Below are 25,613 nucleotides of genomic sequence, written 5' to 3'. Positions count from 1 at the left end.
GTTTGGTGACCCCAATATAATTGTCTCATACTTGGTCAATCTAGCATTTGTCATGTGCTGGGTCTTAGTTCGGGTCAATAGTATTTCAACTGAGTGTGGAACCATTACTGTTAAGGGATGTCCCATCACTATGCCTTCACACTGAGTGAGGCTTTGACCAACTGCTGCAACTGCACGCAGACAACCTGGTAAGGCTGCTGCGAATGGGTCCAAAGTAGCTGAAAAATATGCTACTGGTCGATTTGCATCTCCATGGACCTGGGTCAGGACAGACAAAGAACAAGCATCACATTCATGACAAAACAGGACAAAAGGTTTTGTGTAATCAGGCATACCTAAAGCTGGAGCCCTGCACATACACTCCCTCAGCTCGATGAATGCCCTTATCTCTTTATCGGGCATAGTTATGGTATTTGGGCCATCCTTAACCTCCTCAGCTGTCAGTCTCACCAAGGGCTTGGAGATAATGGGGAGAAATTCAGGATCCACTGGCGACAGTAGCCCACCATTCCCAGAAACATCCTGACATCTCTCCTGGATGTCGGTGGATTCATCTGTAATATGGCAGTCACTCTTTCCTTAGATATCTTCCTCGACCCATTCTCAATCAAATGGCCTAGATATTTCACCTCTTTCTGACAGTACTGCAGCTTCTTCGGGGACACCTTGTGTCCATTCTTTCCAAAGTGATTCAATAGGGCAATAGTGTCGTACTTGCAATCATCTCTTGTTTTGGAGGCAATCAATAAATCATCAATGTACTGCACTAGAGTCGATTGGAAAGGCAATTCCAAGGACTCCAAATCTTTCTTTAGAATTTGATTGAAGATAGATGGTGACTCCGAAAACCCCTGAGGAATTCAACACCAACTGTAAACCTTGTACAGAAATTTGAAACTGAATAGAAATTGGCTGTCCTCATGAAGAGGCACAGAAAAGAATGCTTGGGACAAGTCAACGACTGAGAACCATTCTGCGTAGCATGGAACTTGAAACATGATCACAGCTGGGTTTGGCACTATTGGGCAACACTTCACCACTATGTCATTGATCTTTCTCAAGTCTTGAACAATTCAGACTTTCCCACAGGGCTTTCTTAGGCCCATTATAGGTGAGTTACATGGGCTGCTCATTACTTCCTTAAAAAATCCCTGCATCACAAAATCTGTAATTATTTGCGTCACCTGTATAAGGACATCCTGTGCCATGTGGTACCGCGGTACCTGGGGAAACACCGCATTTGGCTTCACGTCTACTTTGACTGGTTCTACTCCTTTTATCAACTCTACTTCTTTTCCTGTCAAGTCCCACACCTTCTCTGTGACTGTCCCCTGCAGGTCTGCGGGCAAATCATTCATCGTGAACATCGGGAAGAAGCTTATCAAGGGGTACTCTTCATCTGTAGTCTCTGTTTCTGCCTCTGAAATCTGACCATTATCCCCCTCGCCATCACTGTTTGTCTGCACTTCAATTCCCTCATTCTAACAGGTGATAGAACACCTCGTCTTACACAGCAAGTCTCTTCCCAGTAGGGACTCGGGGCTGGAATCACAGACTACAAACCTGTGTAATCCCTGAAAGGTACCAATTTTGACTTGAACCGGATCTGTGATCAGATTGGTCAGGAGCTGGTTTGCCACTCCCACTACTTTTATTGTACGTCCTGAAAGGGGCAACTTCGGAACCTCTGCACTCCTGACTGTAGAGCGCACAGCTCCTGTGTCAACCAAAATTGAGACCTTATGACCCATCACGTTCCCTTGCACATAGAGTCTCCTCTGATCTACTTCTAGGGACGCTGCAAGCCTGCATTCTTCACTATCTGAACTGTCATCCGACCATTCATCGTTTATTCCATTCTCACCACACATTGGGAACTGTTGTACTGTGTTATTTTGACCCATTCCTTGACTTGTGACCTGTTGAGGAAGCATCATCTGCTGCTGTCCCATCGGCACTAAGGGCAACTGCATTTGCTGTCTAGGTACACTGGAATCTGCTGTTACACTTGCTGCATCTGCACTGGTTGCATACGGTGCATCTGCACCTGTTGCATGGGTTGGAGACCCTGCATTTGAACCACGTTATTCTGGAAATTTGGATGAGAACCCCTCATTTTTGGTCCTTTAACATTTTGAACTGCACTGACATCATTGCTTTGTTGAACAACACCCTCCTGCACCATCATCGGGCACTCCCGCTTCCAATGTCCCACGCCCCCGCACGCATGGCATGGCAACACCTTCTTCATCCCTTGCACATCATTTTGTACCATAACGGTATTCAAATCCGGACCACGGTTCACAAAACCGCCTCGACCTCTGCCTCTCGTTTGTGTCTGAAACATTGTGTTTCCCTGTGGCTGTTGTACCATCTGTTGTACTCCGTTTCCCTGCATCCCTGCTTGCGCTGCCTTCATTTGCATCACCATCACCTTCTCCTTCAACTTTCTCTGCTTCAACTCGATCTCATCACTATAGTATTTCGCATATTGTAACACCTCATCAATCGGATTTGCTTGCCAACAAATCAAATGATTCTTGATCATCTGGCTAATTTCTGGCCTCAGCCCTTCAATGAACCTGAACACAAGGTGATTCATGTCTTTTGGCTCTATTACTTCCGTGCCACTGTAATGCTTGAATGCTTTCAACAACCTCTCATTGTAAGCATGTATCGACTCTTTGCCCTCTTGTGCTGTTCTATCAATCTTTTGCCAATAAATATTCTGTGACGACTCTTTCTGCTTCAAGAACTCAATCACCTCATGGTAATACTTCATTACCTCCGGAGAGGGTGCTCCAGTATCCCTATCCCTTGCCGGTTATGCAGTCGGCCAGTCAACACTTCTCTTGCACTCAAGCCACAAATCAGCAGGAATGATGATCTCAAACAATGTATTCTAGTCTTCCCAAAGACACTTCGCAAGCTTCACAAACATGTCTGTCTGCTGATACCACTCTATCGGCTTCTCCCTCAGCCTGTGGAAGTCAATGGTGAATGACAAAATGTCACCTCTAGACCACGGTACATGGACAAGAACCCCTCCAGCTGTCTCTCTCATATTCAAATAAATGAATTTATATATTTTTAAATGAATAAATAGTTATTTTGCTTTCACCTATGTTGCCTTATGATGTATAACTAATTTGTCGATATTTCCCCGTTATGGCATTGTTGTATGTAATGATTATCCTCTACCCAGCCTGGTTGGGTTTTTGGGTTATCCTCTGTGGTTCATAAGTTCTCTCATGGGTAGCATCTTTATGGTACCGGTATCTGACACTGGTTTTGCCTGCCGCTACTGCTCCAAGCAATCGTTCGTTCGTTCGTCAGCTTTATTTCGGTAAAAGTAAGTACCATAAAAGCACACCACAATTCACAGTTTTACAAAGCAGCAAGTTATAAACAGAAGATTTCGAACATAAGAAGTTGAACTACATAAAAATATGTTAATCATGGGAGTTTTCCTTCTGGAAGTTCGAGCCATATTATAAAATCATGTGATGGTGCAAAGATTTGCATGTTGGGCATCAAGATTCAAATACAAGCCTAACCGAACATGTCACAAAAGGAAACATTTCTATTTAAGAATATAAGAATATCCATACATTAAAAATGTTTTTAAATATTAAAAGTGTATATATTAACCATAAAAATTCTTCCTTTAAAAATTTCTAACCATATTAAAAGATCATTTAGGAATACAAAAATTTTGCATGATAAATATCGGAAATCAGATACAGGCTTGGCCGGTCATATTAAATATAATAAGACATTTCTGCTTAAAAGAAAAAAATATATATATAAAAAAAAAGTCTAGGCATAAAAATACTTTAAGCAGTAAAAGGTAATAGGTGCCTGCATTAAAATTCACTAATGAGTTCATCAACAACCGCTCCCCACATCTATGGTCGAGTTTACCTCTATTTTTTTAAGCATGTTCAATCTACAGTGCCAGATGGAATCTAAGTATTTTGCCAGGCAACAAACCACTCGAACGGATGGATCAGATTTAAAAATTCTCAAGGCCAGTGGACAGTTCTTAAAACCCATTTTCCTACACAAGGGGATAATCCAACGAGCTCTCTGGTTTTGGTATGCAGGACATTGAAAGAGAATGTGGGTAAAAGATTCTTCCCTGGCACAACCCATTGGGCACATCTTCGAAGTGCAGCTAGTGTTGGCCCATTTATGTGTTAGGATGCGCAAAGGGAGAGAACCTACCCTAAGGCCCTCATTCCAACCCTGGCGGTCTCTGACCGCCAGGGCGGAGGGCAGCGGAAGCACCACCAACAGGCTGGCGGTGCTTCCTGGGCTATTCTGACCGTGGCGGTAAAGCCGCGGTCAGAAAAGGGGAACCAGCGGTTTCCCGCCGGTTTTCCCCTGGCCCAGGGAATCCTCCATGGCGGCGCTGCTTGCAGCGCCGCCATGGGGATTCCGACCCCCTTCCCGCCAGCCTGTTTCTGGCGGTTTTCACCGCCAGAACCAGGCTGGCGGGAACGGGTGTCGTGGGGCCCCTGGGGGCCCATGCACTGCCCATGCCACTGGCATGGGCAGTGCAGGGGCCCCCTAACAGGGCCCCACAAAGATTTTCACTGTCTGCTTAGCAGACAGTGAAAATCGCGACGGGTGCCACTGCACCCGTCGCACCCCTGCAACTCCGCCGGCTCCATTCGGAGCCGGCTTCATTGTTGCAGGGGCTTTCCCGCTGGGCCGGCGGGCGCTCTTTTGGAGGGCGCCCGCCTGCCCAGCGGGAAAGTTGGAATGGCCGCTGCGGTCTTTTGACCGCGGGGCGGTCATTCGGCGGTGACCGCATGGCGGCGTGCGGTCAGAATGACACCTAAATCTAATGTACAATGCACGTGCACGTGGAGAGAGAACTATATCCATGTATTGCGCAGATTCATAATGGCATTTTATTTGTAAGAAACTGCCCGTAATGGATGATGGGGAGACAGCAGACAGTTGTGAAAGATGCACATGGAGCCAAAACGCATCCTTCAGTGTCTGTGTTGCATTTTTTTGAATGGATAGCGGATCCTTCCAGTAAGACCCCAAGCCAAGTAGTGTGAAAATCCCTTCTACATACACACACCACTTGATTTTTGGACTAGTATTATTGGCCATCAGGTTGACTAGCCTACATCTATAGGGAATAAGAGAGTCTAATGACCATAGATGGATCCAATACAACAAGGGCCTAAGCACAGCAATCTGGCAAATGGGAGGCAAGTTTAGGTCCATTCGAATGGGGAGCATTGGGGTGCTAGAAGGAACTCTTAGCAGGGACCTTAAAAAAGAGTTTTCCACTTTTATCAGATCATCTAGATTACAGTGGCCCCACAGCTCGGCTCCATAAAGGGCTCCCCCCCTTGCTTGTGATTTGTAAATTTCAATTGCGGGTGTCACGGCAAAGATGGAGATCTAGCTGCAAATCTTATGATACCGCTCGTCCGTTGTTTCAAGCCGACATTTGCTTTCTGAAAATGAGAATGCCATTTGTGCGAATCTTCTAGTTTCAGGCCTAGATATTCAAAATCGCCAACTCTTTCCAATGCGGCGCCCTCTAAATAAATGGGGTGCCGCATCCTACCTTTTTTATCCCCAAACACCATACACTTAGTTTTTGATCGGTTGATTTCCAAGCCGTGGTCATTACAAAAGGTCATAAATCTTGAAAGCAGGATTGTGAGACCTGTGGCTGTTTGGGATATCAACAAGGTGTCATCAGCAAATAGGAGGCAAGGGATCTTCTGCCCTCCTATTTTGGGGGCGTCATTGGAGCACTCCATAAGACATGGAATGCATGCGTTTATGAAAAGGAGGAATAAGGTAGGGGCGAGTACACAACCTTGCCTCACACCACAAACAGTGGGAAATTTTTCAGTTAGTTCGCCATGCTAGCCCCATCTGATTCTACCATAATTTCCAGTATAGAGATCTCTAATGATATTTAAAATAGGGCAAGGGACTCCCATTTTAGACAAGACCTCCCATAGTTTATTGCGAGGTACCAAATCGAAAGCTGATTTTAAGTCAACAAAAGCTACAAATAGGTGGCCTGAATTCACATCAACAACTTTCCATTTAATAGAGATAAAGCGAAATATCTGGTCTATTGTGCTGATTTTTTCTCTAAAGCCCGCTTGGAGGTGATTTAAAATTTGGTTATCCACTATCCATTTACTCAGCCTGCTCAACAATTGGTGGCAAAATATTTTTGGGAGATTGTCAAGGAGGCTGATGGGTCTGTAGTTTCCCGGGGAATTCCTCTCTCCTTTCTTATAGATAGGCACGATAATAGCCTCTTTCCACGAGTCAGGGTAGGATCTGGTAATCAAAATGGCATTAGAAAGCCTATTAATATACGGGCTCCAGGTATTCAGGTCCGCTTTAAACATTTCAGAAGGAATCCCATCCGACCCAGGGGCCTTCGCTGCTTTTTGGGTTGTGATGGCCAGGGTGGTTTCGTTCAGTGTAAAGAGGGGCAAAGAGGACGCGGGTGAATAAGATGTTGTCAGCTGTCCCAGATTTGGGGCATCGAGGGCCAATGGAGAGCCGTACAGTTCTTTAAAATGAGAAAGCCAGGCATCAGGAGTAATATGAGACTCCAAATAAGTGGCTCGGTTCTGATCACTACGAGATACCAAAATCCAAAATGGTTTGGAGTCATGAGCTCTAGCTGCCTCAAGTAGGTCACTCCAGAGCTCCTCTTCATGCTCATGTTTGCTCTTATTGCATATAAAAGCATAATTACGTCTAGCATTGATGATACCTAGTCTGTCCTTTGTCCTTAAGACGCTAACCAGGGTATTTTTAGCCTCTCTACACCTCTTGTTGAACCATTTGGAGCAGGGTTGGGGGCAGGAATTAGTCAACGTCCTTGGGCGTCTAGAAAACAGCTCTTTCAGGGTAGTAAAAAGGTCCAAATGAAGGGACGTAACTTCAATTGGAGAAAAAGTAAGACTATGGTCAAATAACTGGTGGGAAGAAATTAGATCACACAGTTTTTCTCGGAGCTTGTTCGATTTCTCAAAGGAGTCCCATCTTACTGTGCGCCTATTGCTAGACAACTCAATAACAGCAGGTAAAACAGAAGGAAATACAGCTCCTGCTAGAAGAGGTCTCTTGTTCGTAATCTGTAGAGGGGCATGATCGCTAGTGTATGGATTGCCCACTTCCACATCTAGTATGTAGAACCAAACTCTTAAATCAAAAAAGATTTAATCTAGTTTACTACTATAGGAACCCCTGAAAAAGGTTGGTCTTGTGGGGGTGTCAGCTGGGAAACGGCCATTGCCAAGACGGAGACCATGTGATATCATAAGATCTATTATCTGCATTGCCCTACCGCAAGGTTTGTATGAGTTTTGCTGAGTGGAATAGGGAGGAATGTTCCAAACACTATCTTCAGGTTGCATGACCTCTATAAGATCTAAATTGATTTCAAGCTGAACATTAAAATCCCCTGCTATTATAATATGATATTTAAGACGAAAGTCTGAAATAAGAGTATTTAAAAGCTCAATGATAGTAGAGCAATTATTGGAGGGTCCCGGCCTGCTATAAATATTTATACAGAGAACGGGGGAGCCTGAGATTGGTTGGATAGCAATAGCCAAAATGTCATGGGAATCCACGTATATCTCCTTTATTCCTCCTACCTCTGTCTATCTTACCCAAGTACATAAGCCCCCTACTGCCCTACCTGCTAAAGACGGCATAGCCGGTTTAAAAAAGGAACTAAACCCCTGTCTATATGTGCAGTTTTTGGCCCATGTTTCCTGGAACATACATACATTAAGATTTTCAACAAATACCCCCCACTCAATGTCTGCAAGTTTGCCATTGATGCCAGCCACTTTCCAGGACAAAAGTTTTGCTGGTGTCTGGGCAATAGAGCAGCTTGGTTTCACGAGAGTGTCGTCTGGAAGGTTGCTGTCAATAAACTTCTTCATACGCGGACTTGTAAATTGATTGATATTAACGAGTCGTGAACCCAGAGGGGAAGCAACACCTGGGCTAAGTGGATAGGGTGAAGAACCTGTAGCCCGTCGGTCTACGCTAGGAATGGGGACGCAGGAATTAGTAGAGTATAGTCAATCGATGTCGGAGATGGCCCCCTGGAGATCGAAATCAGGTGCTAATTGGCCACTAGAAGTAGGGCTGGAGCTGGTGTTTGGGACAGGGTCAGATGGTACACCTTTTGGGGCTTGATGGCCTAATGGCCTGAAATCTCCATGGTCTATAGAACGGCTCGAGACCCAGCTGGCTGTTCTAGGGAGGAGGTTCGGCTTCATATAACCATCGGTGGGTCGATTGGCACTGAGAGAAATAGCAGATGGCTTCCTATTTATATTGTGTGCTTCCATATCTAGAAGACCTTTTACCAGATGGGAGTTTTTGAAATTGAGTTTTATGAAGTCTCGACAACCTGGAAGGCCATTCGCTCGTTCAGCAGATAAAATGTCGTCGTGGATGACTGAGCCACAGCCTCTAACATGTCTCAGCCAGTGCGTGGCCTTATTGGCTATTGAGGCTTTGCCTTCTCGTGTATTTGGGGGCAGAGGTGGAATATTACACACATATATATATAGTTATTCTTCGTTGGGTCAAAGTTTTGACGGGAAGCTTTAGTAGTGTCCCATTTGAGAGGGACATTAAAGGAAGGAGGAGTGTTACGTTCAAAAGAGGACATATTCTGGCTGTAAGAGTGCTGCCCTTCCATAAAGGCTGCTGTGCTTGATGGCGGTGGCAGGGACTCAGTTGAAGAAACAATTTTTACGTGTGAGTGGTTGGATGTTGTAGAGTTTGGTTTGGGCTCACCAATAGGGAGAATAATTTTACCTTTGGGAAGAGTAGTAATTTCAAACAGTAAGGATTTCAGCTCGTCTATTTCACTCTTAAGACTGACCACTAATGCTGGCAAGTCATTTAGTGAAGGAACACTCTCCGTATATGGCAAGGTCGTAGAGGTTGATATAGGATTTTCCAGAACTTGGGGGGCCAGAGAGGAAAAACGGTTAGAACAAGGAATTGAGAAATGTGTAATATTGTCGTTTGGTACTTCAGGATCGAGATGAAATGCAGATGGGGAAGAAGAACTACCAATATTAGTAGGGCCTTGGGGGGCTGATGCCTGATGAAGTGACGTAACAGTTTGTGGTTTGGGGGCAATATGCGAACTTGGAGTCAAGAACGGGATGAGAGTACCAGATTTCGACTCCTTTCGCCTGATCCTCTCCTTATTATTTAAAATCTGTTCAACTTCTTCAATCAAGTCATCTATTTCCTTGGCAACACAGTTAGTATGTGGTAACGTGACTTTATTGGTTTTAAGTATCTTAGATTTTGCAGAGCCCAGTGCAGGGCTACCTTTTGCCTTACGCTTCCCCATTGAGGATTAAAGTTATAGAAGCAGGGCAAAACGGAGTTTTAAAGTTGCTTCCCAGCACTATATGAACTAGTAGTGTACCTTAGGGCCCAGAGGGGGGGCCCAGCCCGGCCTCCTTCAGTCTCTGACGGGTGCGGATGGGCCCGCCCTTGGCCCGGGCTTTGCCCGGGCGCGTCCCGCGCAGCGGTGTTGCGCGGTGCGCTTTATAGCGCCTGTGATCAGCAGCAAGTAGCCCCAGGTGGAGAGGAGCAGGCAGAGGCAAAGAGGAGCCTGGGACTTGGAGTCCCACCAGGCTCTGTGTGGCAGCAACCAAGAGGAGTGTTGCGCGGTGCGCTTTATAGCCCCCGCGATCAGCAGCAAGTAGCCCCAGGTGGAAATGAGCAGGCAGAGGCAAAGAGGAGCCTGGGACTTGGAGTCCCACCAGGCTCTGTGTGGCAGCAATCACTTTTCCTTTTGTCTCTCTTCTTTGCCCATCTGCCTTCCCACTTCTCTAAGGCTCCCCAAACCTGCGCGCTCTTTTAAATTTCTTTAAGGTGTGCGTTCATCCCTGTAGAACTCATGTGATCAAAATCTTTGGGCTCAAAGTCTAATCAGTAACTCCTCTTTAGATGTTTAGTATTGTCTAAGTCTATGCCATATTTGTCTGCTAGGTTCGCCAACCTTTGGTGCACCTTGCTTACTTCTTTGGTTATTTTTGGACACAGATACCTCAATTCTGCTTCAGTGTATGACTCTAACCTATTCACTACCATGCTTCCTTCAACCAATTCAGCTGCTTCCACTCCCAGCCTCACAAAATTCAAGTATTCCTCTCTCTCCGACCGCTCTGCTGTCGCAGGAGTAGTCTGTGGTGAATTAAGCTTGTCTAATCACTCGTTCAGCTATTGCGCTGTCAAACCTTGCAACAAGATATTCCCAGCTTGCACCATCGGTGTTTGTGACGTATTTGCACACAGTACCTGTGGAGTCAGTAGACCCAACCCTGCTTGTCTCATTGTCTCTAAAGGAACCCCAATTGGAATGAAGTCTAACAAGGATCGAGACCTCTCTGCTGTCTGTTCTCCCGGTGTCATCCCTTGAGAGCTTCCTGTGAACCCTCATCTTAGCACCTCTTGAGTCACTACCCCTTGGTCACATACACTAGGCTTTGCCTGTGCATACAAAGGTACGGGTGGACCAACTGTAATCAGCTGGTGACTGCCTGTTCCCCAGACCCTTGGGAGCATTAGCTCCCACCGTCTGATTCATTATGGGTGCTGTGACTGACTGCAGTCCTGTGACCAGAGCGTAATTCAGAACCATCTGTTGCTGCGGCTGGGGCAGCAGAAGTGGAGTTGGCTTCATCTGTACCAACTTTGATCTTGCACAGGCTTGATCGGGCGGCACCATCAAATTCGTATTAGTCTGTAATACTGGGACATCGGGGAGCCAGTGGTGGCTGCAACCGCTTCTGCATTGCTGACGCAGGGGATGCGCTGACACTATTCTGCACTGGAGCTGGTGTCGCAACTGCATTTACCTGAGCTGTATGCGCTGTTCCCTGATTCTGCGATGAACTTACGGGACCTGCACTAGTACTTGGTCTGTTGTCATTCATGGCATATGGTGGTGGACGATCATGTAACAACTGATTAAGGAACTCATCGTCATCTGAGTCATCTGCATCTGCCCAAGACTTGTTATTCCTTTTCCCTCTACTAGAACCCTTGTCTGTCTTACAAGTGGCCTTTCTTCCATGTGTGTCGGCTTCTTTAGTTATTGCGGGAAACATTCTGACTCCTCTATTATTTCTCTTCTCCACACCCTGGTCTTGCAATCCCACCTAGCCTCCGCTAGCGTCTTTTGTGCTTTTCTCATTCTCCTTTCAAACTTTTGCTGCCTTTGTCGTATGGCCATTAATTCCCAAATTGCTAACGCCTCAAACTGTGCTGGCCTTGGAGGCGGCTTCTGCTCACTTAGCGCCTTCCGCAAATTTTCTAGAACCTCTATGTTGAACGTCCCATTCTCTGGAAACGCCAAACACCCATCTTTCTCGGTTAATTTGCACCATTGCTTTAGCCAAAGGCATGGCGCAACTTCCTTCTCCTCCATTACGGCATAAACCAGAGTATCCTCTGGCGGTGTGGGCTCCCCACACTTGCGGTAATGTACACATCTCCCTCAAAGCGCTCTTTAGAGCCTTGAAGAACTTAATTTTGGCGTCTCTTATTTCATTTATAACTGAATCAGGAAGTGACTTTAATTCCCAGAACACCCTTTACCTGCCTTTCCAACCAATTGCCTTTTACCGACGGCTGTCAATCCGTGCGCAACCCTTCTCACTAACTGACCTATCCCAGCGCGGCTCCAATGACGTCACACACACACTGCGGCTGACAAAGTCCTGCGGCTTGTCTTCCTCACTCTGTATTCACGCAAAACTAATGCAAAATATTGCAAGCACTTTAACAACAAAACTCAAATTTGCCGGTTTACTACTGGAAGGGTATCACAATTGCGTCATTTGGGGCTTAGGGGAACATCATCTTTCCACTTTGCATCGTCTCAAAACAATCCTAAAACAATGGACCCTCGTCTTAGGGCCCCAAATGGCCATAGCCGTCCTCTGCCACCAGAACTGCTAGCGCGTCCGGCCCTAGGTAATTTCCTGACTCAGGGACTCGTTTTAGGCCAATGAATCTTTTGACCCTGATTGGAGACACCTTAAGACGAGATAACTATCCAGCATATCAGTCAATGAATCAATAGTCTGATCAATATTCACAATAGCAAATCAATCGCATTAGTTAATGATATTATTAAGAATCGGAACCCACCATGACCTTTCAGCCATGAATAACCACACACAATTTAGTAAAAGTTTATGATATGTATTCCCTATTGGTTACACTCTACTAGCAAGTTTATTAGTCTCAACACCAGAAAACACATCAACAAAGTTATAATGTGGTATCTTGAATAAGATTTAAGCAAAGCGAAGATTATAAACATTAGAACAAAACACGGCATCAACATGTATCTATTTAGCAGAGTATCATTAGCGCATCTATTCAACACAGCAACACAGCAAAGATTGAGTCATTTTGTCTGATTGCATCCAATATTAGTGATCTCCTCGACTAACCTTGAATTAGCATCAGCATGTTGGGCTCCATGCAAAACAATTTAGTAACACAAATTTGGAAAACATTTAACTATGGTCTCTGTCAAAAGCAGTTGGTACCTAGAAAGGAAAGGCAAGAAGACAATTACAATTTCATTATCATATAGTTACCCTCCGTAATGGGTCAGCATACAGGGTCAGTCTTCGTCCTGAGGACAGTAGTCAATTCGCCATCCGCCAGGGTAGAACAACAAAGTTTCAGAAACTAGGGCAGAAAGTTCTTCCCTCTTAAGGAGGAGAAGAAATAGATATCGGGCAAGACAAGGTGGATGGTTTGAAGAGTCAAAGCAGCAAAGGCAAAGACGGAATGCCAGAGTAACAACAGGGTGTCCCTCTAATGGCTCAATAATAGCTGATTTCTCCTTGTAATGCGACGTTAAATTGAATTTCTCTTGGTCTGTAGTTGGTGCACCACTATCTCTAACCAATAGTTGTGTGGTCACCTTACTAGAATTTTCACCTAAGGCAGTTCTCACACAGTTCATTGGCTCCTGTGATTTACGTCTTCATCGGGTGAGATGGCAGGTAGGGAAAGCTACACGCACAACTCCAGTCAGTAGCTCCATTGTCTTTACCTGTACAGGCAACCTTGTACCTGTTGCAAATTACACTGTTGCATTAAACAAGAATGTCTCCTTGAGCAAGTCGGGTCTCATGAGAAAGAATTTACTACGGTTACACACATCTCTAACTTCTGGAAAAGTACACCTCTATGTCCTTCAGGAAGACAACACAGTGCACGTTATTAAACACATTAAATATGAGCCCGGGCAGCTAGGCTCCCACTCTTGCCAACTAAGGCCTAATTATTTATTCAGCAAACCTTAACATATAACTCTTAATACTAAAACAGAATCATATATTAGTACATTAATAATTCATAATTAATCAATTTCATTAGTCATCGTATACATTGGTGGCCACTCCCCGTGGGCACGTTTCAAATGCGTATATTAGAAACATATTAATGCGTTTTCTATGCAGCTTCATTACACGTTATTTTGCAAGCAGTTCATGTTAAGTCTAATTATAAAGCTGTGCTCCAACATCGTCCAACAGACAATAATATCACAGAGATTTGCTTTAAAGTCACTGGATTCCTTATGACTAAAAAAGACCGGTCACACTTCTTGCACAAAATGGCAGTCAGGCATAACGAGATGAACCTGAATCATCTTAGAACCGTCAAAGATATAAGCCCGTTCTTTCTGTCGGTGCTCTTATGAAGGGAATATTTGCTGATGTGGGAAAGTCTTAACACATTAAAAGAGGCACATGAAGATAATGCAGCTGCTCTAAAAAGATAGGATGTTGGCTGGATCTTGGTGTTGGTGGTTAGGATTAACTGTCCAACCTTCATTTTCATTGCCTGTCTAATGTTTCGAGGTGATGATGATAGTGACCCACTGTGATCCCCTGAGGTTCAGGGCAAAAAGGAAATGGCAAGACTTCCTGCTAACAGTGATTAAAATACACCTGCTGCCCATCTCAGTTAAATAATAAAATTGCACACATGAAGATCAGATGACGAGCGTGCCACTTCCAATCCGACAGTGCCTATATCAGTAATATGTTTGATTTTTTGTGTAAAAAAAATTAAGCAGTGGTTCACTAACAAGACATAAAAACAGTATCCAGCACATGGAATGACTAAACAGCACTAGGACCTCAAGGCAATGAACAGAGAACAATCCAACAACCAAACACTCAAAATCCAAGCCTCTACTTCACTGACTAGACATAACAAGGTCAACAAACAGTGGGAGAAAAAAATCTGTTTTGGTATACAACCAAAAGCTATTGCTTGTGGTTTAGCCTATTTGAAAACATTCCTCTCATCATTTTTGTGTGTTTGATGTGACACCCTAACTCGCCAAGAGTATGCCGAGACTGTTGTCCCTTGCTCACAGTTTCATAGGATCCAATCTATCCCTCAGTGATGCTGCTCTGGGTTGCTTGTGCTCCTTATGAAGAGGGGCAAGCTTGGCAGGTCGGGAGAGACTGTTTCCATGAGAATCAAGACCAATAGAGTTTGCAGAAGATGGGCCTCTGTCCAAAGTGGCACAAAATGATGGGTGTGAATGTTATGCAGAGTGATTGTCAGTGGTGTAAACTAATTGCAAGCCTTTGTCCCATCACCTTTTCATTGTTTCACAATCAAAGAATCCCATGGCCCCAGAACTCTATGCCTATTAGAACTATAAGTGTCACCAGTGAATTTAATCTGTCAAAGAAAATACACCCCCACCTTATGCAGTTTGCCAGTTTACAACAAGAAAAATGGCCACATTGCAATCGCTATGTTGCACGTAAACTTCAGTGGGAGATGCCAGAATCACATCATGGTGCTTGGTAAACAATGGAGTCACCTGACTCACAAGCATTCACTGTAGTGGACTCTCAGTTAAAAGCAAAAGTAGTGAAGTGCGATGGCTGCATGTTCTCAATATTCGCAGCAGTGAAGGGGGGGATAAACCAAAGAATGATCCACCTAATATCATAACACTAAGGGGGTCATTCTGACCCTGGCGGTCATTGACCGCCAGGGTCAATGACCGCGGGAGCACCGCCAACAGGCTGGCGGTGCTCCCAAGGGCATTCTGACCGCGGCGGTATGGCTGTGGTCAGAAACGGAAAACCGGCAGTCTCCCGCCAGCCCAGCGGGAAACACAGAATAACTGCGGCGGTCTTCTGACCGCGTAGCGGTATTCTGTTGGGGGAACTTTGGCAGGCGGCCTCCGCCGCCCACCAAAGTTAGAATCACCCCCTAAGTCCTATCGCGTTTTACCTCATGATTCTTCAAATAGTCGACTAACCGCAAAAAAGTTTGCAACCAACCCAAATGTTCATCACTTACACTGCATTTAGTTGTAGAATAATTATCAGGGCTTACACCGTGCCCATCTCATAGCTCTTTCTTCTTTTGTACAACGAGAAGCTGATGAAAACGCTGGCAACTGACCTTAATGGAAGCAGTATCGTAACAACGCATTTAAAATATCAATGATCAATCACCAAACTTTTCCACAGCCACTACGCATGAGATTCGCAGAGCAATGGTATCATTTACTGTAGATGTGATGAAGACGAAAACAGTGCATCATTCAACTGACTATGAGCATGTAAAGTAGTGAGCATTTGGCAGACTATTTTGCACCAGTGAACAAGAATATTTACACAAGCTCTACTTCCATTCTGAGTGTGCCAGCATGCTATCATTGCTATATCCAGCTTCGAGAAACAGTATACAACTAAACACTTAGGATGTTTAACTGCTTTCACCATGGGCTTCGGCAGGTTGCTATGCTGCATCTGTCATTGAGAGTAAACGTCTTTGTACATCTTCATGACAGCAAAGAATTCCATGTGACTTGTTTTGCACATTTCCTAAAATTGATTATGCAATTGTTCCAGAGAACAAAGTTTTCTGACCTATTTATCCTATGTCACGAATGCAACAAATGCTGCAGTTCCGGTCCTGAGTAATAAACATCCTTGGAGTCTTTACATGAAGTAGCAAATCTGCAGTACCACATTCAGGAAACATGTCCTCCTTGATATTAAATAGAAGAATAATGCCTGCTGCATTTCCTCTCACAGATACTAGCTAAAATCAATTACTTTAAAGGCAAATATTCGACTGCTGTGTCACAGTTTCTTAAACCAAGAACATATGTTACTGCTGTATCACATTTTCTTAAACCCAGAAGGACCTAAAGAGTTTGCATAGAACTAATGGCGCTCCCTTGAATGTCCTCATTCAGGATTCTGAAACTGGAAGTCATTCAGTTCTGTATATCAGTCAAACGCTGTTTGAACAGTACAAAGCAATTATTGCCTATATGATGCAGTACAGATAAGGTGCTAGATGATACAGGGCTTTAAAACTTCGACTACCTGATTATAAAACTACAAAGAAGTAGTTGGCAATGAAGTCAACAAAATGTAGGGAGTCTGGGAAACATGATGCTCAAGTATGAAATTGTCTAGAGTCAGATCTCAGGCATAATAATTACACACTAACTTCTAGCAGTACAACTGTCACACTTCATTGGTTTCATGCTACCGATCTGCATTACATATTTATTTTTCCCTTTCACATTAAGGTCTTGTAAAGCAAAGGAGAAGAAAAATGAATATATCTTCAGTAGTTGGGACACAAACTTTATCAATTAAAAACCAATGAAGTAAACAGGTGCAGCTTCCACAACTGAACAGAGCAATCCTGGCAGCATCTGGCACCACTTCAGCACATAACTAGTGTAGTGTAGCCATTTTTAATGTAGCTTTATGCGCGTTTGCTTAAAGTAATAGGCCTCTGTGCACTTACCCCTGGATGCATTTTATTTAGCCTTGCACTGTTATTTTACAATAACCAGTTTCACGGTCTTGTTTTATTTTCTTCTATCACACTGTTTAGCTTACTTCAGCACTGAAGTTCTCAAACAATACATTCTTGCTCACTCTGTGCTTCAGTCAGGTTACAGTCTGGTACATTGCCGATAGACGTGGTAGAAGTTTAGTCTTTAGGGTTCGTAGACAGTACACATTCTTACGTAGGGACGTTTCTTAGAACACCGGCGTGTTAGTTATAAAAACACTTTCTGGTACACGTAAAAGGGAGATTCCGACCAGGAACCCACAACTAGATGCTGACTGCCCTGTTGCAGATGCTGATCCAGATCACAGGCTTTTGCTCAGGTATGAGGGTTGATGTCCTCCCGGGGGAATCTGAAAGGCAGGCTTAGAGCTTAACATGCTGTGCTCAAAATATAACTTAGAGGGAGAACGTAACCTAGTTGCAATATGATAGCATTATTTTTATGTTTCACTCTCCTCCTTTTTATTTCAATCCTACTGTGTTGTATGGTTCTGGTTAGAGCGGCTCACGCCTTGTTATCTAAAGTGCAGTTGTTTTATTAAACCAATCTTTAAAACTCAAACTGCCTTTGTCATTTATATATGAGACCGCACTGTGTATGAGAGAACTGGTTGTGACCTGAGTGACCACGACTTCCATGGGAAGCACTAAGATGTCATGCGCTCGGCTGCCCAATTGTCTCTTCCCTTTGGGAAAGATAAGGCACTGCTAGTTAGCCGGAGCTTACCCCGGATTTGGGATGACAAGGTTCCTTCGCCGTGGGTCAGACTTAGTCCCCCACACTGTGAAGGATCTCACCGCCCAAAAATCCAGTAGTCTCATTAGGATAATGAGAGCCTACGCGACATGGCGCCCATTGTTTGGTCTGGCTCAAATTTTCGGGTCCACCAGTTTCTGTCGGTCTCATATAATATAATGATCCCTCAGTTCTTAAGCGGAGACGTCGGTGGCACTGAGGACTTCCACCACCGCGGTGTAGGTGACTCTAATTACAGCTGATGGTTGTTCAAGCTTGAACCTTAAAAGGAAAGACCCCGTTTTGGTGTGCCTTTTCTGAACTATCGCTGTTTTTCTAATGGCGAATCCCCAGGCAATACAAATAGCTCTTAACATGAGACAACTGCTCACAGCACATTTGCTTGCGCTTGGTCTTACGATCCAGGGTGGTCCAGTCACGTTGTGGGGGCTGTCCACGCAGCCTATAGAACTGAACTTTTTTACTCTTGGGTCACATTTCCAGCAGTTGATGGGAACACAAATACATTTCATACATATACGGTTGCGAACATGCCTGGACAGTACAGGGCGTACGCATACCTAGAGATACCTCTATCTTATCAAGAACATAATAATTGGCTTGATGGTGCCCTACCCTATACAATATTACCAGTAAGGTTAGGTCCACTAAGTAATGATGGTCCAACCTGGCCTTTATTGGCCACATATACACCACATCCTGCGGTTGTGAATATGGCGGTGGCTGAAGTTCGACGTTTATATACAGACTTAACAGCTACATATAGACGCTTAGTACAATTTATGATGCAGACACTAAATACAAACCCAGCGCGTGCTGCTCCAGCACAACCACATGCAGTAACACCAGGTATAAACCCGGTGACTGTACACTCTATTATGGGTAAAGTTCCAGCAAAACGAGAGGAGACTCCGTTTTGGCTGGCACAAAATATAAATATGCTGGAGGCGGTATTTCCCCATACGGGACCTCAGGACAAACATAGAATACTAACTATGTGTTTGCCATTTGGAATGGTTCCCACAGTGGACCATTGTAATACATGGGGCACAGTGTTTGCCGCGCTATATACAACGGCACATGGTACACCGACATTGGCCAACCTACTGGATGTGCTTAAACAAATTCAGGATGAATACGGGGCAGCCCCGGCCTTAGATTTAGGAATGCAACTGAAGGGCAACTTTGCCACGGTTTCTTCAATAATCCTAAATAATCTTAAAGGGGAAGCAGTTGCACTTGCAGTGCGTATGCGTCTTCATGACGTCCCGCAACAAGATCAGGAGCGGGAACTGCCAAAAATAATAGCGGAAACATATTCCAGTATCGGTCGAGATAGCCTAGGGGCTAGACCACAAAAATCTCAATTTCAGGAAAAAATGAGTAAAGAAAATGCTAAACAGCAACCTGAGGGTAATAAGAAGCGCTGGTAGAAAAAACAACAGACACCTAAAAAAGAAAGGGGAGAATCTCCATGTACGGAGACCCCACAGAATAGGTATAATCTCAGAAATAGGGATAAAATAAAAACGCCTGATAGATATCAATATACCGATACATGTCAATCTCGTTCCTTTCAGGACTCATCGGAACAGAGAAATGAGAGAGGTGGGCGGTCAGAGCGGAGAACAGAGTACGTGAAACCGAGACAGATATCAAAACGCTCTTCGGAGGTTTCTGTCAAGAAGAAAGAGAAACCAATACAACCAAAACAACAGTTTAAAAAGAAAAAGGTGGCGGCAGTCTCAGTTAGACATGCCACTCAGGAAGAGAGTTCTCTTGAAGAACAAGACATGGGCGCTAGCACTGCTAGACAGCGCAGCAGAGGTCACAATAGTTCGCCGGAATCTTCTAGAGCATCTGGAGGTGAAAGCAACTGATGACTTCATACAAGTTTAAACAGCAGATATGCGTGTCTCTGAACCTGACAGGGTGTACACAGTGACTTTATAATTGGAATATAGCGCCCCAATTTTTAGAAAAATGTGCACAGTTGCAACCACCGAATATGATAAAGTTACTCCAATCGTTGTTGGGCTTTCTCAATTTTGGCAGAACATACATTCCTGATTATGCTACACGCATAAAACCTTTATATGAATTAATACGTCCTGATTTTTTTAACAAATTCTCGACAATTGAACAGACACATACTCTTAGGCAGTTACAAGTAGATATGCTGGCAGCACAATATCTACACACACGGGACAATAAGAAACATTTGGTCATCAGGGTGATAGCTGGGGCCATTGGGTTTACTTATGTCACATTTAATGAAGGTGAGACAGTCCCGATTGGATACAAGCCACATTTGTATTCTGCTCCTGAACAACGATTTGCTCCCACAGAGAAAATATTAACTGCTGAACAGATGGCTGTTATTAAAGAAAGACCTCTTGCCCAGGGAAAACGCATTATTGTCATTTCTCCTATTCTGGCACTCAAGGCTGTTACAAAAGCTAGTGTCCCGAATGATAAAGCACTACATCCAAGATGGATACAATGAGCTACGTCTTTGACAGCCACTGATGTTGATTACATTTTTGTCCCAAAGTTACAAACTCAGGAATTTCTACAATATGAAGTTGAATATCCAGTTCCCGCTGACACGTTGCCTATTGATCAATATCAAGTAGTCATGTACACCGATGGCTCAGCGCAACCGGCGGTTGGAACAAAACACCAATATTCGGCTGCATGTGCAATAGTGAGCGGCCATATGGAAGGGGAGAAATTCTACCCCCAACATACTTATACACAGACCTTAGGGGATTGTACAGCTCAATTGGCTGAGCTAAAAGCTCTACTTATGGCATTAGAACATACAGATCCGACACAGTTTACACTGATTGTTTGTGATTCGTATTATTGCATCCAGTCTTCTAATGAATACCTACATTACTGGCGCTTGAATGGGTTCAGAGATTCAAAAGGCAACACCATAAAACACAGACTTCTGTGGGGGAAGGGAGCAGACCTGAGAGACGCTACCCAAAGTCCATGTTGTACATACACTTGGACACCAGCGCGTTGGAATACACGTTGCTGGGAATACTTTAGCTGATGAAGCCGCAAAGTCGGCAGTGGCGGTTGCCACTGTAGCTGCAGTGACTCGTTCGAGTTCCAAACCAGACACAGAGATTATGGCTGCAATAAAGGCTACGGTTGATGGCACGCCTTATCCTAAAGGATTTCCTAATAAATATCAATACTTCATGGGGAGTATGCCGAACGCTGAAATTAAAATCCCTAGCATAGGCGTACGCGACATCCCCAATAAGAATGTAAGACCACAATTGATTAAAGCTGCGCATGAGGGAGTGGCCTCTGCACATGCGGGCATGGCCGCTACAATTTCGCTATTGCAGGCCCGTTACTAGTGGCCTGGTCTCTATAAAGAGACTAAGCAGTATGTCCTTTGTTGTGACATCTGTCAACAAATTAAAGTTTCAAAAGCTAAGCGCCCGCCGCAGACACCACTCTTAATATCCAACAGACCATTACAATGTGTGTACTTGGATCATTGCGGTCCACTAACACCAGATAGTGCATACAAATATATACTAGTCGCTGTTTATTCTTGCTCCAGATTTGTGTGGGTGTGGCCACAGCGCTCGGCTGATGCTCGGACTGTTATTGAAGATTTGCAAATCTTTATCGGTACATATGCAGTTGCGGCGTTCCATTCGGACCAGGGCCCTGCTTTTGCCTCTGGGGCATTCAGGGACACCATGGCTTCGTTGGGGGTCCAGCTCCAGTACTCGTCTCCATTTCATCCCGAAGGAAATTCTGTTGTGGAGCGATTAAACCACGATTTGAAGCAATCCTCAACAGCCAGAGTCATAGGTATGGGTCGTAGTTGGCTAACCCACCTGTATGGAGTTCAGAGAGCACTAAATACCCTGCCTAGAAGATCCCTGGGGGGTCGTACTTCATATGAGTGCCTGTTCGGAACACGAATGTTTGTTCAGGACCTTGATGGTCCTGGTGTGGAGGCGGCAGAAACGCCTTTTGACATAAATGATCGTGTCACTGTTTTGCAGGAATTACAGCAGTTCCGTGAAGATAACTGTTCTAAAAGTGCTGCCTCCACAGGAATTAAGGATGTGCCAGTAACACCTACCGGCTGGATTCCCAGGGTTGGGGATCTTGTTCATGAAAAGGTCACAGTGGAAAAATAATTTGGTCCTTCTTATCGAGCACCAGTCCCTGTGTTGGGGATACATGAAACGAGAACTGTTATTCTACCACCGTTGCCGGGTGCCAAAGAAAATAGTTTTGTTTCCATTGACAATGTCAAGTTACAACATGTGGCCGATTCTACACAGCAGACCAAGAGGAATGTCCAGTAGTTCCCGAATCCCTCTCACTACTGGGGAAGATGTTCCGCTTCAAGTTATCTATACCAAAACTGTTGCCTCTCCGAGCTTGGGGAGGGTGGATGATTGTCTCGCATTAGTTCCACTGACGACACATAACTTAGAAACTTTTGATCAAGTCACCATGACTACTGACATGACGGATGGTGCTATCTACAGTGTACCACCGCGAGAAACACCAACTCCTCCATTGAATACGGCGACACCTTTTGCACAAACTGCCTCTGGTTACCTTGCCAACAACAACAATGGTATATCGGACTCATTTGACTCTTCGACTTCTGACCTGTCAGGTCCACGTAAGCTGATGTGTTGGCTCAAAGATACGTATTTTGTTTTTCCATGGAACTATCTGTGGCTCTTGTTGACTATGTTAGCTTTTTTTCTTTGGTTAGGGTTTGTCATTACCTTTTTTCTGTTGATACATGGTCATTTTCTGCCTGAGAGATCAGCGGTTGAACAGGTGGAGGAGGTGTTGAAGCCACATTTTTCATCACATAGGGATCGAAGAGACTTGTCCTTTGTGAACATTTCTGCAGTACCGGTTCCGGATGGGATTGTGTGGGATAACGTAATGTTTGATATATACGGTCCCACTGAGATAATTCAAATACCGTATGTCCTAAAGTTATCTATGAATGACATAGTAATACCAGGCATTGTATCTGATGATTGGGATGTGAAGACAGTTGATTCCATGATGACTGATTTACAATATTGTACTGTCTATGAAAATAAGATGTTTACCAGTTTAAGACAATTATGGTGACATGTTTTGCTATAAATATTATGGGCACCATTTTATACATAGAGCAAGTAGTCCAAAAACGATATTTGATTATACGCAATAGGAGCATTGCCCAACTCCCCCACAAGGGAGTTCCAAAACTTATTGTGACAAATTTACGTATTTTTCTGGGCATCATCAATTGAATGCTAAGTCATATTATTTTAGGTTAACTCTGTTTGAAGATAAACAAATGTTGTTGACTAATACGAAATTCATATACTCAGATTCTTTTGTTTCCCGACTGTCAATTGAAGGTTATGAATATTGGTCAAATAATGTTGATTTGAAAAGTGTTTGGGGGACAAAACATTGGCAGACAAGGGGTAGAGAAACATTGTTTAGAGCATGTCTCATTCCAGTCCAACTGATTTTTTTAAATGCCACAGTACAACAGACTAGCTGTTTAGGCTTAGCAACAATCAGATAATTGAATATGCCTAGTATACCTGTCGCTGCTAAAATTAATAACTGGCAGAAATACATAAATGCCACTTTTAGTGAGCTTACAGACTGGGTCCAGAATGGTACATTTAACACTTCATTGACACGTCCGGGCGGGTGGTTATAGTGGCCCATAGACACCAACGGGTGTCATCAACGTTTTGTCACCGTCTCGTGGGGTTTCCGGACGAATAGGTCTGACCCTCGCTATATATCACCAGAACATTCTGAAATAATTACTACATATAGTGTGGGAAAATTGTGCCAACAATGGTTGAAATCATCCTCGCTAGATGCAGTTAAGAAACATCTCACGCTCCTGTCTAATAACACTGACTTACAAGACTTTTTGTCAGGCCCGAAGACACCGCGTAGGAAGCGTTTCTTGTATGAAGTATGCAATGAAATATGGAAACTTTCCCAGCAGGAGGCTGCAGTCCGGTTAAGGCAGATAGATCAGGAAAATATGGAAAAGGCATTAGCTGCTGTGGATAATGGAATTCACACCTTGTCCGACCGCATATATACAATAAACAACATTGTTTCTTCTGCGATTGACAAAATACGATCTGATATGTCTTCTTTAAATCATGGACATAGTCAGAGCAGGTCCGTTATGCAGTTGGGTTGGACACTTCAGACATTGAAGGCGGGTCGCGTTCCGTGGCAGCACATCAGTGCCAGGGAGATCTTTTTTTCCTTTAATTTAACGCGACAACAACAACTAATGGCTAAGAAGGAGGTGACTTATGTGATGCTCCACATTAAAAAATTAGAAAGATTGCCTTTTACTGTGGCCGAGATCCCCTCTGCAGAGTTGTTGATACACGGGGTTATTAATCTGCCCCTTTCTACGTTACAGTTCACTTCTTGTTTGAAACATGTTCCGGTAGGCAGATATGAGAAGTTACGAGATAGTTATATCCATGAGGTGTGGGAGCTTCCCTTCTTGTACAAATGTCTCAATGGCATGAAAGAGGTCTTTCTCAGCGGTAGTGAATGCGAGACTTCAGTCAGCCATTCGATGATTTGTAAGAAGGTGTCCTTGCATGGGGCATGTAATGCCTCGGTTGCAAACTTGGCTTGATATCTGAAGGGAGTTCCGGTCCCCTTGATTAAACACACATTCCAGGTGCTTTCAAATGGCAGCTACGTCCTCCTTAATAGTGAAGACTGTTGTGGCATGCGGGCTGTAATAGTTTACATTGTTTCGGTCACTAAGGTCTTTACTTGCTGCGGGAGTGTGTTATTTCCCCCCACTAAATTAAGGGAGGTAGCAGATATCTGGCCTCACATTGCTCCTTCCAAGGTGAATTTCAACAAGTTAAGTATACTAAAGGCTTTATTGTTTCAGAAGCATGTGGCCCTTACATCTGCGCGCGAGACCTACGCACTTCAGGTGGCAAGGTCATCAGCGGAAATACAGTCCCTGTTAAATACCAACTTTCCGAGCGACTTTGGTGAACTCGTGGGACGTATATTTGATGCGTCCAGCAAGGCAGGATTAGCACATTTTTTTAAAGCCGTTGGTGTTGGTTTCGTTCACACCTTCTCTTCCATATTTGGTTTGATACCTTCTGCTATTCGTTCAATTGTTGGAAGCATTTTTGGGGGATTTCCAGTAACTTTGGCCTTATTAGCCGGCATTTTGCTGTTGCTGTTGTTTTTCCGCAATGGCTGTCCCGCCACAACAAGGACGAATGTGGGCGCTCCCATCAGCGCAGCTGTGTCATGAACGCATGATGCAGCAATTTGGAGGAACACTCCTGGGACATTTGGAGTGTGCGTGGTCTCTGTCATTCAGACCGGTTATGGATTGTGTGCAGCCTGTGTTTCGGTGCCGTTGGTGCAATTTGGAACATGCACTAGACGTCTGTCTCTCACAGCAGCACCCCCCAGTGGTTGATGCTGATCTGTTGATGTTCCCGATGAGGGCTTATTACCAGACATGCGCACTGCGGCTGCGTTTGCTTCGTGAGGCTGATTACGAGATACCCTTCCTGGAGGAATTTGATATCCACTCGTTCACAGGCTCTGTACGGGATGCCGCCCTGGTTGACACTGGGGCTTTGGAACACACCTGCTCCTTGATAGTCTTTGTTGTGGATTTTCCGGTTTTGTCATCTGCTGAAGTGGAGAATCTCCTGCTTTCCATGACCAATGTTTGAATTGAATCTGGTCTAAATTGACACTGTTATATGGATTCGGCATTCAGCCACATGCTTATTTTTAAATTGAGGATTAGTGTGCTTTGTTGTCCTCTTGCCTTATTGAAATTATGTATGTTTTTAATTATGTTTTAGCT

Source organism: Pleurodeles waltl, chromosome 10, assembly GCF_031143425.1.
Source record: "Pleurodeles waltl isolate 20211129_DDA chromosome 10, aPleWal1.hap1.20221129, whole genome shotgun sequence".
NCBI lineage: Eukaryota > Metazoa > Chordata > Amphibia > Caudata > Salamandridae > Pleurodeles > Pleurodeles waltl.
This window is presented reverse-complemented; position numbering follows the sequence as displayed.